Genomic DNA, 16,777 nt, shown 5'->3' on the forward strand with positions numbered 1-16,777 from the left:
TTAAACACATACTGCTTCTGTGGAAGGCATCAGTACCCAGGTCTAGTGACTAAGGACAGCCTACAGTTCCAGGTACAAGAGACCTGATACCTCTGGGCAAGAGCACCTGCACGCATGTGCACATAACTTTTCTGACACATACACATATTTTCAAATAACTTCAATCTTTTAAATAATCTATACAATTCAAGAGAACTGTGATTTAGCTATCAAGCTATAATTTCTATAGTGCTATAAAGAATCTAGCTATTGTTTAAAGGGACCTATAATTTAATAGACATGTCCTTCTTAAACTAAGGTTCAAGGGAAAATTAGATCCTTGTTTTTGGAATAATTTATGTATTCCACCTCCTGATTTTCTTCACTGTATAACCTGTGCTTTGAATACAGAAATGCTGTTCCTCAAATGAAATATATCCACCCATAGTATTTAACCTCTTTACAAAAATGCCTTGCTGTAATGTTTCAGGCTTTTTCATTTGAAATACAAGATCAGAGTGGGGATTATTATGCTTTTCTACAATAATATAGCTCGAGTTTAAAGAGAAGTAGTCAGAAGTATGGACATGTGTTCACTAATTCAGCATCTCCATCGACATGCCTGTGCTATACCATTTCAGTGTAACGCCTAACTTTCCCCATACTCTCTGACTTTTACATTCTTTTATTGAGTTTTCCAGAATAGACAGCTATTTGACACAGGTTAAATTATTTTTAGAGAACTTGGAAATCATTCCAAAACTTAGTGGCAGGAAGGCATTTCCTTTGTTAGAAATAGGAAGGAGGTTTGGCCTCTTCTGGGCCTCCTTCACCTCGGTTTCTTCAGGATGCAGTAATACAGATGTAGCAAGAATTTAAAAGAACATTTTGATGAAGTGAACAAATAATAGCAAGTGTCTACACTCTAGAAGTTATGTTTGCAATCTGGTTGAAATAACACTTCATGGCTCTGTAATAGGAAAAGAAAAAAGCATATAGCTGAGCTTTTAAAATAGGTTTCAAAGAGATTCCAAAAATTTCCCATTTTAGTTAATCATGTGGAAAGTGTGTTCTGCTTTTTTCTTGACATTCCAGTGTTTCTGAGTAAAAGGATTCCAACACAAATAACAAAAGTCTAACCTGTATGCTTAAAGGGGGTAGATGCCACCTAGATTTTTAAATTAGTTTTAATTTTGTTTATATGTGGGTGGGTGCAGATGTCACATGAAAGTAGATGCCCAGGAAGCTGGGGGCATGGGCTGTCCCTTGAGCTATTACTACAGTTAGTTGATGTATGCCTGAAGGAGGTGTTGGAAACCTAACTCGGGTCTTCTGGAAGAGTGGTAAACATTCAACCACTGAGCTTTCTCTCTAGCCCTAACACACCTCTTCTTAATATTCTTCCAGATATTGACCATATGCTCTCATTACTAAATCTTATGTCAATATTTTATGGAATATTTAACCTGTTTCTCATTTTAATGTCATAGGCAAATGCTCAAATTTTAAAACATTTCAATTCAAATATAATAACATATTAACCTTTGAAATACTGTTTTCTAGTAAATGTCTGTATAGCAGACTGTGTATTACGTCTTGTAAATACCAGGGACAGATACTTGCCACTTAACCCGGTAGCCTGAGTTCAGTTACTGGAACTCCTGGTAAAAGGAACAAACCAAGTCTGAGAGTTGTCTTCTGATCTTCACCAAGTGTTTCATGGTGTACACACACCCACACACATACACATGTGTGAATAAATAGAAGAAAGTTTTAAAAATTTAAAAAAGAAAGTTGTGTATTGGTATCCTTACCTCAGAAAAAAGTGCAATGGTTTTTATTACTCAGATTTCATTACAAAATGTCAACAATTGCCCCATAGACAAAAAGATCTAAATGAAAAATTGGATACGTGCTTAAGTTCTGACATTGGCCTATTGAAATACACAGTATTTGTCTTATGAATAAATTCTGTCCATGAGATTTGGATGAATTTGGAAAAGACAGGCAATCCTGGGATACATTACTGATTGAGAATTACACAGCTAAATGTTAATTGGTGGCCATTCAAATAATTTCTGACTGAAGAATGACTTAGTTGTTGTTGCTTTGTATTCTTTACCAGAAGAGAAGTTTTCTTCATTTTAACTACATTTTGAATTTTATCAACATTTTGTTTAACCTTTACTGAATGCCCTCATAGACTAGGGACAGGAAACAGTCATATACCATGAGCAATGATTTCAGACAGCCTTAATAATGCAGTCAGCTCTGCACACTCTCAATACTTTTACAGCTCAGTATTATGCCTTTCCCATGAATTTCTCAATTTTCTACATTAATGTACACTTTGCTGCCTCAGATACATTCAACATAAACTAAAATCAAAAGGCCAATGTTCTTCTTAGTTATTCTAGAGGAATTTAGATATTTTTCTGCAAAAAGAAAAAAAAAAGATACAACTCAGAAAATACTCTTCACATTTTATTTAAACATGCATAACTCTTCACATCTGCAAGTTTGTAAGTACTCCAATGTGATGGCAATTTAGGAAGCCTCAGGGAAGAGTAAGAACAGAAAACATTCCTGCATCCTGACAAAGGCTTTGTCATTACAGTATGATGTACCTAAGCCTTCTCTTTTGGTGGACATCAGTGTTCACCAGTGAGTGAGGTATTGGGAGTCACTGAATTTGCAACATTTTCACCTCCACCAACTCCTGTTTCATAGCCATCTTTTCTATACTTTTTACTAATCAGTTAGTATTGACCACTTAGGATTGGGTTCTTGTCCCTAAAAAGAAACAAAAACCCATGGCTTTAGCTGCTTCAGTAGCCAGTAAGTGCCTGTAGCTTCACCTCAGGGATGAAACACTGAAATTTTCCTCCATCCTTATTGACATGAGGACTGGTGTAGTCTTTTGCAGTTCGTTTGCTGGCAGTCATGCTGTTGAGAATTCAGAGAAACAGACCTTTGTCCTGTCCAGTAGACACTATGCAGTGACAGAGTCCAAGTTTTGGGCTCTTATAATCTTTCTGCTCCTTCTTCTGTGATGGTCTATGAACCCTAGGTATAGAAAATGTGATTTTGGACATGTTTAAAAAAATCTTGCTTCATTTCAAGGTAAGTAATTTTTTAAAAACATTTTTAAAAGTTAGGTTGCTCCTTCCACTACTGCAGTGCTGAGGACACTGTGACAAGAAGACCATGATATGATGATGGTATATGCTGTGGGAGCCTGCAAGGAAAGGCAGAAAAGGGAGAGAAGTAGGCTAAAAGGAAGGACACATGCACTCACATACACACACACACACACACACACACACACTACACACACACACATACATATACACATACACACACACAAATACATACCCACATGCACACACATTTACACACACGTAGACATGCACATAGCACACACACAGACACACACAAATACACACATATAAACACACACATACACCCTCACAGACACACACACAGACACACAAAGACAAACACACCTACACATACATATACACATACCCACCCACCCCCCCACACACAGACACACACACACACACATATACATATACATACATACATACATACATACATATAGAGAGAAAGAGAGAGTGCCTAACCGGGCTTTACCAGTTCAGTAAATGAAGGTAAATTTTAAGTGAGGCCTCAGAACACTATTGACCTGAATACCCTGCTCACACTAAAATAAAATAAATCTATTAATATTTATTTTATGGGTTATGGGTATTTCATTTTCATATATATCTGTGGACCACTTTTTGGTTGTGAGCCTAGCCTTTAACGGCTGAGCCATCTCTCCAGTCCATGTGGACCACTTTTTATGCAGTGCTTTTGGAAGCCAGAAAAGGGTGTTGGTTTTCCTGGAACTGGCACTCACACCTGGGCTCTCTGCAAGAGCAAAGGTGCTCTTAACCTAGCCATCTCTCTGGTCCCTGTTAAGACTTTTCTATATTGTGTGCAGTAACTGCCTGAGCCAACTGTAAGGAGGACCCCCAGACAGTCCTGAAATACAGCAAGAACTTCTCCAAGTGGGACTTTAAATACATAAAAAACTGGTGAGATCAATTTTTATAAAAATTTGCATTTCTTTTTTCTGATTAATTGGAGAAATTGAGGGTTTTCAAACCATTTGAGGTAAGAAGATATGAAACAAATTTATTGTGCTTAAATAGAATATTATAAAACTATACAGTAGTAGGTGTCAGGAAAGAAAGTATTACAAACACAAGGCCATTATAACATATAGGTACTTTATAATTTTACATATTCTATTTTGAAAAAACTGGTAGGCATTATTTTAAAATTCCAGAGAAATTGTGTTAAATATCTCAGTAGACTGATATGACCTACACATTACTATGTAATGGACATAGTTCTGCTACTTGAAGCATCATCTCTATTTAGCAGAATATTAAACAATAATTTTGTGAAAGTCTTGAAGACATAGCAAACATGCACACACAGAGAGCAGGGGAGGGGAGAGAAAGAAAGGCATGCATGCACATGGGACACATGCACACAATGCACACCCATACACAAATGTATTCATGGCAGTGCTAGTGAATGCTGGAGAAGAATTATCTTTAGTAAAATAAGTGTGAGATATCTTTTGTCAAAATGTCATAAGTTATAGCAAACATATTTGTACAATGCTGTATAAACAAACACCTTTCTCACAGAAACTTTCAGTTATATCTGATTTTATGCACATATATTCAAATTTAAAATGAATATTAAAATGAAATAATAATGTTTGCCCAGACAGAGCAGAGACTCCTGGCAGCTATGGTCACAGAAGGGGAGAGATGAAGAATCCTAACTCCTCAAAGACTTTCCTTTCCTTTTCCAGGCAGAGAAATTCAAGTTCAGAGAAGAACCCTTCAAGGAGAAAGTTATAGAACTTTCTGTCTTATATCTCAGGTCTGCTCAGTTTTCCTTTCGACGAACTGTTGGTAAAGAGTCAGTACACTTTACATTACAGAAACTGCACTGAATTACAAAAGTGTGGTCACTAATATAGATACCCACACTGTAATTGAGAGCAACAGACAGAGGCTGAACTTAGAGACAAGTTTGTGGCCACATGATTATAATTCGAATTGTAATCACTTAAAGGTTCTTTGGCATATATTATCCAAGCTTTGAATTTTAAAAAAGTCTTTTGGAGATTATGGATAGATCAGCACTTAACCCACCATGCATATTATTGCATCATGTCCTACTGTGGTGGAAACTCAGGCAAAAGTGTCACTGAGAGTTCAAAGCCACCATAGACAGGGGGTTCAAGAACATCCTGGGATATAGTGTGAAACCCTATCTTAGAAGAAAAACTCTTTCATCAACATATTATAATACCTATTTCTCTCTGCTATCAATTTCTGCAATGAATGAGAAAGGTAAGTCACAGATTTACTCTACAGCAATGAGTTTTTCTTTGAAGTTATTATGTGTCAACGGACTCTTTGAGAAACAATGTTTGCTGACATCCTATTTCTAGCCATAAGGAAAACTACATCAAGTTTATCTTTTTCCCATTAGTTTGAAGGAATTTGTAATGGAAACCACAGAGAGTGTTTATGAACCTATTCTGTGGAAATATGACTAAACATGCATGCTGCTCCATGTTTCCTTTCTTCAACAAAGATCTAGTAAAGAAAATTCAGGAAGAATCAATAGAAATAGATGCTCCAGATGCTTGTACACTTTGAAAGATGTGCTTTTAATCTTGATCAAGAGATGTCCTATCTGCACTCCCTGATGCTCCAGTAACTGGAATATTTAGTTTTGTATCAGCTGGGATTAGTACTACTTAGATAAGCATAACTTTATGGTGCACATTTTATATAAAATTGTAAACATTGTGTAAATCACCACAAAAATTCAACAACTCAACACTTTGCCTATGCACCATAAACTTGCTGAGAAATTCTATTAACATATTTTATGATACTTAGATCATGTCGAACTGTAGAGTTACTGGGCATTGAATTTTGAAGGAAAGTTTATTGGTAAGACTATTCAATAAGAAACATCTAAGCAAATGCAAACTTAAGAGAAGGTTGTCCAAAACAAATCAACAAAATAATAAGGTCTTTCTCCCTAGTTTTCAGTGTAGTATTTCATCACTTCAGGACAATTTCTCCAAAATCTATTTTTAAGTTATCAATCAAAAGCTAAATATGGGAACTATATTTCAGTATATACATCTATAATTTAAAAAATATACATCTATACATATTGTGTTTCTGAAACAAACCTACATTATGAAAATGATTCTCATTTGCACTGAATGTGCCCATGATATTTTTACTGTAACAATGTATATTAATATTAGTTACAAGCATAATCCAAGTATTAATTTTCAGATGAATTGCTTGATATTGGGAATAGTTGTATATATTATAAAATATATTATTATAAAAAGATTGAATAACATTTATTTTGGATTTTTTACTGCTGCTCTTTGGATGTATTTGTTGTGAACATCTAGTATTTGTGATTTATTTCACTTACCTACTTCATCTCCTTAATCTATGTTGGCATGAACTTTTGCAAAAGCTCCTATGCAATGTTTTATATATTTTTAATTTTTTCATTGTCTTCCTTTTCCTTATGAACCATAAGAAAAATTTTCATTTTGTAATTCACAGAGAAGGTGTAAAAACCTAAGTATTAAACTTAGATACTAAGTATTATAATTAAGTATTTTATTGTGTTAATATTATCCTTTTAATCATTGTTTCACCTAGCAAATTATGTTGAGTCTGCTGACAGGCATATGAATAAATTTTTTTTACAGATCTTCTTTCTGCTGTTGATTATAATATTTATCTTTATGATAGAATAACTAACTGTAAGATTTATCAAAGTCTTAATATATACCATGCCCCAAAATAACAAACACATACAAACATTTTTAGTTAGTTAATCTTCTCAGCAACTATTGGATAGATGTGAGTAGGAACCTCATTTTTCTTTGGAACAGATGATGAGGTTGTGCACAAGGAATTTAATAGTTTGCTGAGGTCATGCTGGTGTTGAGTAGAGCACAATTCAGGACCCTGACTCAGATGCAAATCCCCTGTCATAGTGTGCATGTAATTCTAAAACACCATCATATAAGATGAAGATCTCTAGCTACATGCTTGCGAAAGTACACTTTTATAAAGATTTGGGTTATTTTAAATGTGTGTGTGTGTGTGTGTGTGTGTGTACAACATGTATGAATGTATCTGAGGAGGCCAAAAGATGGTATTGGATCCCCTGGAACTGTAGTTACAGGTGGTTGTGAGCCATTAGGTGAGGAGGCTGGTAACCAAACATACATCCTATGGAAGAGCAGAAAGGACGCTAAATCACTGAGCCATCTCTCTAGTCTTTAGAAATATAAGATTTTGTTAAATCTATATTAAAATGGAACCATAAAACTACAAAAATTTAATACTGCATATTGAACACATGAATAGTCACATTTTTACTCAACTTTATTTTTAGTGCATACAAATATTTGCCTGTGAGCTTCTTGGTGGGGTGTTTTTGATACAGCTACGAATACCGATTAAATGATGGTAAGTTTGATCAAGTGGTGGTTCACAGTTTTTGTATGTGTGATCTGTCCTCTGTCAGTCACCAGCCAAATCACCAACACTCACAATGAAAGGGAAGGGCTACAATGGAACATTCTGCTCTTGGTGTTCTGTATTTGGATTCTTAGCTTCTCTATAATATTTGCAGACAGATTTTGTGCCTGTTAATTATCCAGTTAGCTCAAGTTATATATTTATGGTGTGACAAAGCAGATAATTCATTTTTTCCCTGTGTGGGGGAGTGCTATATGCTATTTCTCAATTTTTAGTAATATAAAGCAGAGGTACCTCACTGAAAACTTCAGGTGGTGGTTCTTCATAGTGGAAACACGCTTCTCCCCTGTGTCCTTTCTCTCCAACCACACAGGGCTTAAATGCTGAACTTGCCATATTGTCATGCTAGTGTTTTGTTTTGTTTTGTTTTTCTGCTTTAGATACCCTGGATTCTCTGCATGATGAAGACTTTGGTCCTTAAAGATTCATTTAGTATAAAGAAACTGTCCTGGGGACTTCAACAGCACTGACATTACTGTGCAATGGGAGGGGAACTGATGATTTATGAAGCTGGCTGTTGCATTCAAAATGAGTTAGAGACTGATCTACCCATTAGGAGGCTCCTTCTCTCCCAGAAAATCCAGACTTCCTTGTTTAAAATTCAAACACCTACTCCCCTTGTGGCTGTAATTGGCTTGGACAAGCCATTGCCAAATGAACATATGTGGACAGTGGATGCCAAAAAATGTAACCTTATTGCAGTATGAATGTTGCCTTCTTTTTTGTTCATAGCTGAGTATAATTGCTATTCCACCATATACACTTAGTGCAAAAATGTAGCATAAGAAAAATGCCAGATCCCATCTGCCAGGCAAAATAGCTATAAAGTAGAAAAATCAGTTTCCTAATGAATCCATTGAGAATAACTCAAGTTATTTTTTAATGTGAGGGCAAATAAACTTTTGAACAAGGCTGCAGAGCCATGTAGCATCCTTTTAATTTATGGCTAGACCAAATCCAAACCCTGAATTTAGGTATTAGAGTGTCCCCAGAAGTTGATCATGGAGGCTTGTGCTGACTACCATCTAAAAGCTGACTTGAACCTGAGCAGCCTATAATTCCATTTCCAAGGCAAGTGAAAATATTTCTCAGCAGTGTGACACTCATGGAACAACTTGGCAAGGCTTTTGTGTTAGCCTTAGCTTGTGTTCACAGTAACTAGATTGCTTCTCCCATCTTCCAGTCTTGAGACATGTAGAAGAAAAGCTAACACCTATTACTACTTTGTTTTGCTACAATTTTTCTAGTTCGAATTTAAAATTTCCTCTTGTTGAAATGTTGTTCCTTCCCTACTATTGGGGTCACTTGAACTAATAGCTCAGTTACAGGGTTTAAATATTTACAAGTAAAGTGTATTACATCAAGAAAAATAAGTTGAACATATATGTAAATACCAAGATATTACCATAAGGACTTGAAGTTTGTTATTTTTGAGGATCACTGTTCTCCAGAAAAGAACCTGTGTTTGGTATGAACCAGTCTGAACCGGCTTAATACTGTTTGAACTCGCTCAAACTAGATTGAACTGGTTTGGTTTAATCGGGCTAAAATGGGGTTGAATGGGTTACACACCGGTTTAATCCAGTTTTAACCGGTTTAATCTGGTTCGAACCGATCTGAACCGGTTTAATCTGGAGCAAACAGGTTTAATCCGGTTTTAGCCAGTTCTGTCTGGTTCGAACCAGTTTGAACCAGTTTAATCGGGCTCAAACTGTATTAATCTGGTTCAAACCGGTTTGAACCGGTCTGAACCTGTCTAATCCGGCTCAAATCGGTTTAATCTGGTTTTATCCGGTTCTAAATGGTTTGAACCGGTTTAATCCGGTTCGATCCAGTTCGAACCGGTTTGAACTAGTCTAATCGTGCAAAATTCTCCCCATTTTCCCTCAAGGCTAAGAATCTATATGGAGAGGAGATTATAAGGGTAAAGACCATGCTGAGGAAACCCTCAGTAACAGCTGAACTCAGCAAGTGGGAGCTCATTGACTCCAGTCTGACAGCTGGGGAACCAAACCAGAAGCCAAGTCTACTGGGCCATTGGCAGTGGATCCTATTTATCCCTAGTACCTGAATGGGCTTTGGGAACCCATTCCCTATGGAGGGATACTCTCTCAGCCTAGATACATAAGGGAGAGCCTGGATCCTGCCCCAAATGATATGATAGACTTTGATGATCCCTCATGGGAGACCTCGCCCTCTGTGAGGAGTGGGCAGGGGGTGTGATGGAGAAACAGTAGGGGGCTCAGAGGGAGAGGGAACTTGAATTGGTAAATAAAATAAGATTGTTTTAAGTTAAATTAAAAATTAACTAAAAAAGTAAAAGAACCAAAGGAGATGAATGACTTCGAGTACTCGGTGTCCTCCAGATACAACAGAACTAACATACACATGAACTCACAGAGACTGTCACAGCATGTGCTATATAAGGCCTGCACATATTCAAGCTAGATGGGATGCCAACACTAAGAGAGGAATTGGACACAGACTCTTACTCCTAAGTAGAAGTTATCTGAAATGGCACACACTTGAAAAGAAAACAATAATTTTCTTCAATGGAGTCTCACTGGGTATATTAAGCACATTGCATAGTAGCCCAATGCCTAAAGGAACTCGATGGTATTTTTGGAGGCTCTGACTCATATTGCTTTGTTTGGACTTTTTAAATTTTTATTTATTTATTTATTTATTTATTTATTGTCTTATTGGTCTTTTACATATACATATGTAATGGTTTCAGATTTTGTGGTTTTGTGAGGTGGTGTGTGTGTGTGTGTGTGTGTGTGTGTGTGTGTGTATGGGTGTGTGTGTTTTATATGGTTTTGTTTGTTTGTTTGCCTGTTGTTTTTTAATGGAAAAAGAAAGAAAAGCATAGAATTTGGAGAAGAACTGAGGGAAGAGTTAATCATAACCAGAGTGTATTGTATGAAAATTTCTTTTTCAATAAAAAAAAAATAAAAAGAAGAGCACCTGTCTCAATCTTGGAATCAGAGACCTTAGTCTGTATCCTCACTCTCCCTCAGCACTGACGTGAGCAGCAAGTAAAAGAACTCCTCCTGTTGTCTCTTCCATCCATCTGGTCAGAGGCAAAGGCCCGTATTCATCGAAGAAAGTGATTTAAATGGAAACAGATAGCAATTCCTGGGGCATATTGATGCTTAAGAAAACAAGGGGCTGGACTGTGCTGGCTAGCTTTGATTGGATCCTTGACTCAATCTAAAATCTCCTAGGAAAAGTCTCAATGGGGGACTGTGCACATCAGCATATCTGTGGAGGAGTGTCTAGATTCTCTTCATTGATATGAGAAGATCCAGCCTGAAAGTGAGCAGCAGCACATGCTAGGAAGCTAACAGAGTGACATGCTTGGCCGTGGATGTGTTATTAGTCCCTGCCACCTTGACTCTTATCCAGCAGCAGACTGTTTCCTGAAATTGTGAGCTCAGACCAACTTTCACTTTGCTAAGCTGCTTTTTGTTGGGCCATCTTACTACAGTAGTGGAAAGGAAGCTGGGATCATGGAAAATAAGCTGCAGGCCTTACCTATTAGCAGAACTCCATCAGTAGCAGCAGTAGTGCATGGACAGGCTTTGTGTGAGTGGCTGGGTTCAGAAAACAAGACGTCTTAGGGAAAACTGCAGATGTGCATGAAGTTTTTTGCTTTCATCTTTATCCTGTTTGAAGACTCTCCTGTCACGTGTCCTTCCTGTATTTGAAAAGAAATAATGTTCCTAGGTCCAAGAAGACTCAGAGCTAACAGTCTTACTTTCTCCTTTTGATCTGAAATCACATCTTACTCTGCGTAACAGTCCCAAAAATCTCCTTTCCTTAATGTCTGGGTTTCGTTTCTGAAGTCCATGTCTCATATAGCTTTGATTAAACAAACTTGTCTGCCTTTCTCTTCTGGATCTACCGATTTGGGGATTGTAGAGGGGTCCTATCAATTTACCTAGCAATGAATGAGGAGACATTTTCTCCATCTACAGAAAGTCAGCCTATCACAGGCTGGGTGTTGCCACCTTTGGCTGGGTGTTGCCACCTTTGGCCACCATGGAGAAAGTTATTCTTATTACAGCTGCTCCTGTAATAAGTAGTTCATTATCAGTACTATCTCAAGGAGGACACTGTCCAAATCAAGTAAACAGAACACAGAAAGGGACAATAGTCCCTGAGCTTTAGAGGACTGGTATTTCTAAACTTATAAATTGCCTAAAATTAGAAATATTTTTGGTTTTAATATCTGTCTTAGGTTTCTATGGAGAAATACCATGACAGTTGCAATTCTTGTAAAGGAAAGCATTTAACTGGGGCTGCCCTATACTTCAGAGGTTTAGTCCATTACCATAATGGTGGCATGTAGGCACACATGGAACTGGAGAGGTAGCTGGGAGTTTTACATCTGGATCAGCAGGCAGCAGGAAAAGATGATGGACCTGGCTTGAGCATTTGAAACATCAAAGCTCATACCCAGTGACACACTTCCTCCAACAAGGCCACACCTACAAGACCACATCCTCCTAATTGTACCACTCTCTATGTGCCTATGGGGGACATTTTCATGCAAACGACCTCAATATCTTATGAGCATATATCTCTCAATATATAATGTGTTTAATTTGGGCATTTTAATATATGTCCACAATGTATTTCATAAAGTTATTTTTATTAGAGGATAATTGATCAGTGGTGTTTGGAATAAAATTTTGTACTATTTTGGGCTCTTTTCCCAAGGAACACTATGATAAGAATCTGTACTACTAACTTTGGGCCAGTGAGAAGGGAGAGGGTCACCCACATCCTCACACTACTAGAGTGCTGTGATCTGTAATATTGGGCAGGGCTTTCAGAGAACATACTTGCCAAATAAAATAATCTAGAAATGGATAGAACAAAGGAATAGATGATAGCTTGGCTCCTACCTCATGGTTTGAACAGAGAAGTCATAGAAATCTTAGCATATCCCATACTGTTTGTCTTACCCCCAAGATACCATTACCACATACAGCATAATGTTCCTGCATTATGATAGACCAGTCACTGGTTTCTGTCACTTCCAACTCTACTTAAACCAGATGCTTCATTAAGAGCAATTTCCAGCTCTCTTAACATTGTTCTTCAGGCTATCAGTCAAAACTTTCTTTTACAGAAGGAGGGGGGTGGAGATCAGGTGATGGAAGAAAGAAAAGATAAAGAAAAGCAAGACCGGTGATGCCTCAAGTATGGGACAAATATGTGAAACGCCTATACCAATACAATGTAAGAGTTAAATGGTAGCCTCAAACTTCTATTTTTCACTTCCTCATTATTATGCCTGGAACTTGACTTAACCCCATTTGAATTTTTTCAATCATTTTGGAAGATCAATCTGTCCCATTGTTGAAAGAAGTATCCTTTTAAAATTCAGGTGTGTGACATCTTCAAAGAATGCCAAATCTCTGGGGAAAATCTTGTTCCTACGCAATGGCCCTTCAAGTTTCAAAGCTTGTTTCTGAGTTTCAGTGTTCATTTTCATTGCAGCTGAAAAGACATCAGATAAACGCTTGTGGTGAATCTTTTTTTTTTTTTTTTTTTAATTCAGGAGTGTGGCCATAGGTAGAGTCCTCACTCCAGATCACCCACTGCAGTATGAACTGGACTCATAGGCTTGAAAATGCATGCATACAGCTAAACATAATAAAAGAAGAATGCACAGTTAGGTGGAAGATAGATATAAAGTATGTCTGGAGGAATGGGAGGAGGGAGGAGTGTGTGTGGGCGGCAGGGGTGGTGGTGGTAGTGGTGATAGGATCAAGATACATTGTATACATGTATGAAATTTCCAAACAATAAATTATAAAAGTTGAGGAAGGCTGCTAATGCTATTAACATCTCTAGATTCTGCTTGCTAAGCCATTCTGAAAATGTCTCTGATTAACAGTATTTTGTGTAGCTGCCCAGTCTGCAGCACTGATTTAAACATGACTACATCATAGCATCATAGCCATGTAAGGCACCCGGCTACTTACCCTGACTGTCTAAGAGGTATGCTATTTCAATGAGTTCACCAACAATTCTGCCTTTGAGACAACCATGTTTTCCCCTCCAAGTGCTTCTTGTTTTCTTCACGTGCATTTTATCTTTTTCTGTTTGTTTGTTTTGTTTTGTTTTGATAGACTATTGAAATAATTTGACTGTCTGGTGTTGTTCTGGTATGAACAATTTCCTACCTTATTAATGTTCTTTGAGAAGGTATTTCCAGCACCCCTCCTCAATCCAGGAAAATAAGTCCTATCCCGATAAGATCTTCCAGACTCTTTTACTCTAAATATCTGCAGAGACTCTTTTTGAATCACTCCGTCAACATTAAGAAGATGGCTAAAAGACTGAAGCACTTGATATGGAGTTCCTGATAACCTACACTTCATGCACAATAAAAAGCCAAAGATTTTTGTTTGGAAAGTTAGCTCAAATGAGAACACTTCTCTCTTGTTGACTAAGTCTTCTTTATTGAAAAGACACTTCTTAGGCAGATAAAGAAATGTACACTCTCTATTCATTAGGTGTTTAATCTTTGTATTCTCCTGGTGACAAAGAAGTGCCATTAGCACAAGGGGACTCTCTCCTGATGACAGAGGTGGATCCTAGTGAAAGCAAACCAGTGAAGGTGAAGTAGCAAGGGCTTTGTAACCATAGTTACGTTAAGTCTGAGATTATAAATGTGTTGTCTCTGCTATGAAAGATGCATTAACATTCCTTTAAGTCTGCTCTTGGAAACCTTGTCATCCTGGCTAGTCTGTTTACTCCCTTATCTCTAAAGAGATGGCTAGGCTTAATTAACACTTAAACATTAACCTGGAAGCTATATTATCACAGGGGTAGGGTGGAGAGGGTAATGTGAGTGTGAACCTCTGGAAACAGCCTAGCATAACCGTGATCATTATGAAATGCTCAAATTCTGAGAAGCAAAATTTATAATTATAAGAGCTTGCTCCTAGCGGCTCAGAAAAGCCTGGAAATGATGCCCCATGACTTGATACATACACCTGAAATAACTGAAGGGTGAACTTCAGAGTTTTGGAAATCGAATCTTAAAATCAAAATGGCAACTTAGTCTGCCACTAATTGTATATGTGGTACCAGCAGATATTTGCTTGTCCATGGTTAAAGAACCTCCACAGCAAACCACTGGAATGATGGTGCATTTGTAATAATGAGGTAGGCTATTGTCTTGTGACTGGACTGTCACCATGGTTAGGGAAACTACTGCCTCAGCTATTTTTTTCCTTTGAAACAAATGTTCTGACAACCGTGGAATTTTATAATTTGCTTTGAATGGCTGGCTCTTACAAACTGCTGTTTCCATTATAGAAGCGATATATGATTTGCCTTTCTATGAGTCTCTCTCTCTTTCTCTCTCTTCCTTCCTCTCTTCCTCTCTCTCCCTCCCCCTCTCTCTCCCTTCCCCCCTCTTCCTTTCCTCCTCCAAAGGATATAATATGAGTTCTCCATTATAACACATTTTAAAGGGCAAGGGTTTTCAGATGATTTTCTCAGTCCACTCTGAACTCTACTGTTATCCTCAATGGGGACCTTTCTAAAACTCCTCTGCCTTGTGAGGCAGGGCAATTCTGACCACCACTAGAGAAGGATTCTGCTGGTTAAGATGATCAACTTCACCAAATTGACTGGCAAGTTTTCCTGACAAATTTTTATTCTTCTGATTTTAGTTAGTATATAATTTTCTTCAAGAAAACTCTAGTGCTCTGCAAAAAAATTCTCCTCAGATTCTCCTGTCTCCTCGTTTTCTTTTAATCTCTCAGTACAGTTTAATTCTCACTCAAAGCCCATCTTCACCATATTTAATAGGGTCCAGAATCAGATGCTTCCAATAACTCCCCAGTTTCGTCAGGCCCATACCAAGTGCCTCACACACTGGTTCCATTTCCTAAATGCATAGAAAAAAATCTATTAACTGTATACTGCTATCTGGGTGACACCTGAGCTTTCTGTGAACCCACTTTAGTAGCTTTATCTGAGACAGGATATGAGAAATGTGGTTTACATAAATTTGGATCATCTACCTGGGTATACCCACAGTTAGTGGCACAGTCTGCCATCTTGGAGGAAGTTCAGGGACCTCTCCCTCATTGCTCTGTTCCACTTCAGGAATAGTGTAAATGTGATGGGTCCTGTGCAAGGTCAGGGTGTCCGCCATATGGCGATGGATGATGCTTTTGCTCCTTTATGTTTCTTTTTTATCCAGGAAGAGAAATCTTACATGAAAAGAGTATTTTGTTATTTCTCAATTTTACTAGGTTTTATTTTTCAGAATATAGAGGAAATACTAAACTAAAAGAGAGGAAGATTCTGGATATATGAATTCTGGAATCAAGATTTTATGTAAGGTAGCTCCTCTTCATTATCAGTATCATTGACTCTGCATACAATACACTAACAGTGGCATGATGGAACCCAGCATTGTACAAATGCCTGGATACCCTGGTTCTTTAAGAATGTGTGTGAACATTCTCACAAAGGATTTATTTTCTCATTTGGAAATTATTTATAATAAAGGCATAATATCAAATAAATACTTGTTAGACAAATAATAAATTGCTTTTCTTGAAGTGGATAACATTAAATTAAATCCAGATTGCTTATAAAACCAGCATGTTGGAAAGAAAACCAAACTGAGGCCAGAGTTCTAGCACACTTTTTTGTTTTAAATCATCATGTGCCTGCCTGAGATTTAGTTTCAACACAGCAGCTCTGAGGGGAACTGAGCATACGTGAACTGCTTGACATGTTCAAAAATTCCAGCTCCTACCAAAACTGCCTTTTCCATGGGAAGGAAGAGGGGCTGCTTAAGCACAAGAGATGATAAGATGCACTGTGAGGAGGCTGAAAGCTGTGGATTAGAGGAGAAGTCAGGAAAGGATGTGTACCCAGTACTGCCCCACAAAGTGCCACAAGCTGGGTGGCTTTTAATGAAGTCAAAATTTATTTGTAGCATGTGGCCTATGCTCCCTCTAAAGACTATAGGTGCAGGGGGTACATTGCCAGGTTTTGTTTGACTTTCATTTAAAAGTTTTCATGTAACATATTTTGATCATGTTATTTCAGCTCCTCCAAAGTCTGTCTCCCAGTTCTTCCCACTT

Source organism: Phodopus roborovskii, unplaced genomic scaffold (assembly GCF_943737965.1).
Source record: "Phodopus roborovskii unplaced genomic scaffold, PHOROB, whole genome shotgun sequence".
Lineage (NCBI taxonomy): Eukaryota > Metazoa > Chordata > Mammalia > Rodentia > Cricetidae > Phodopus > Phodopus roborovskii.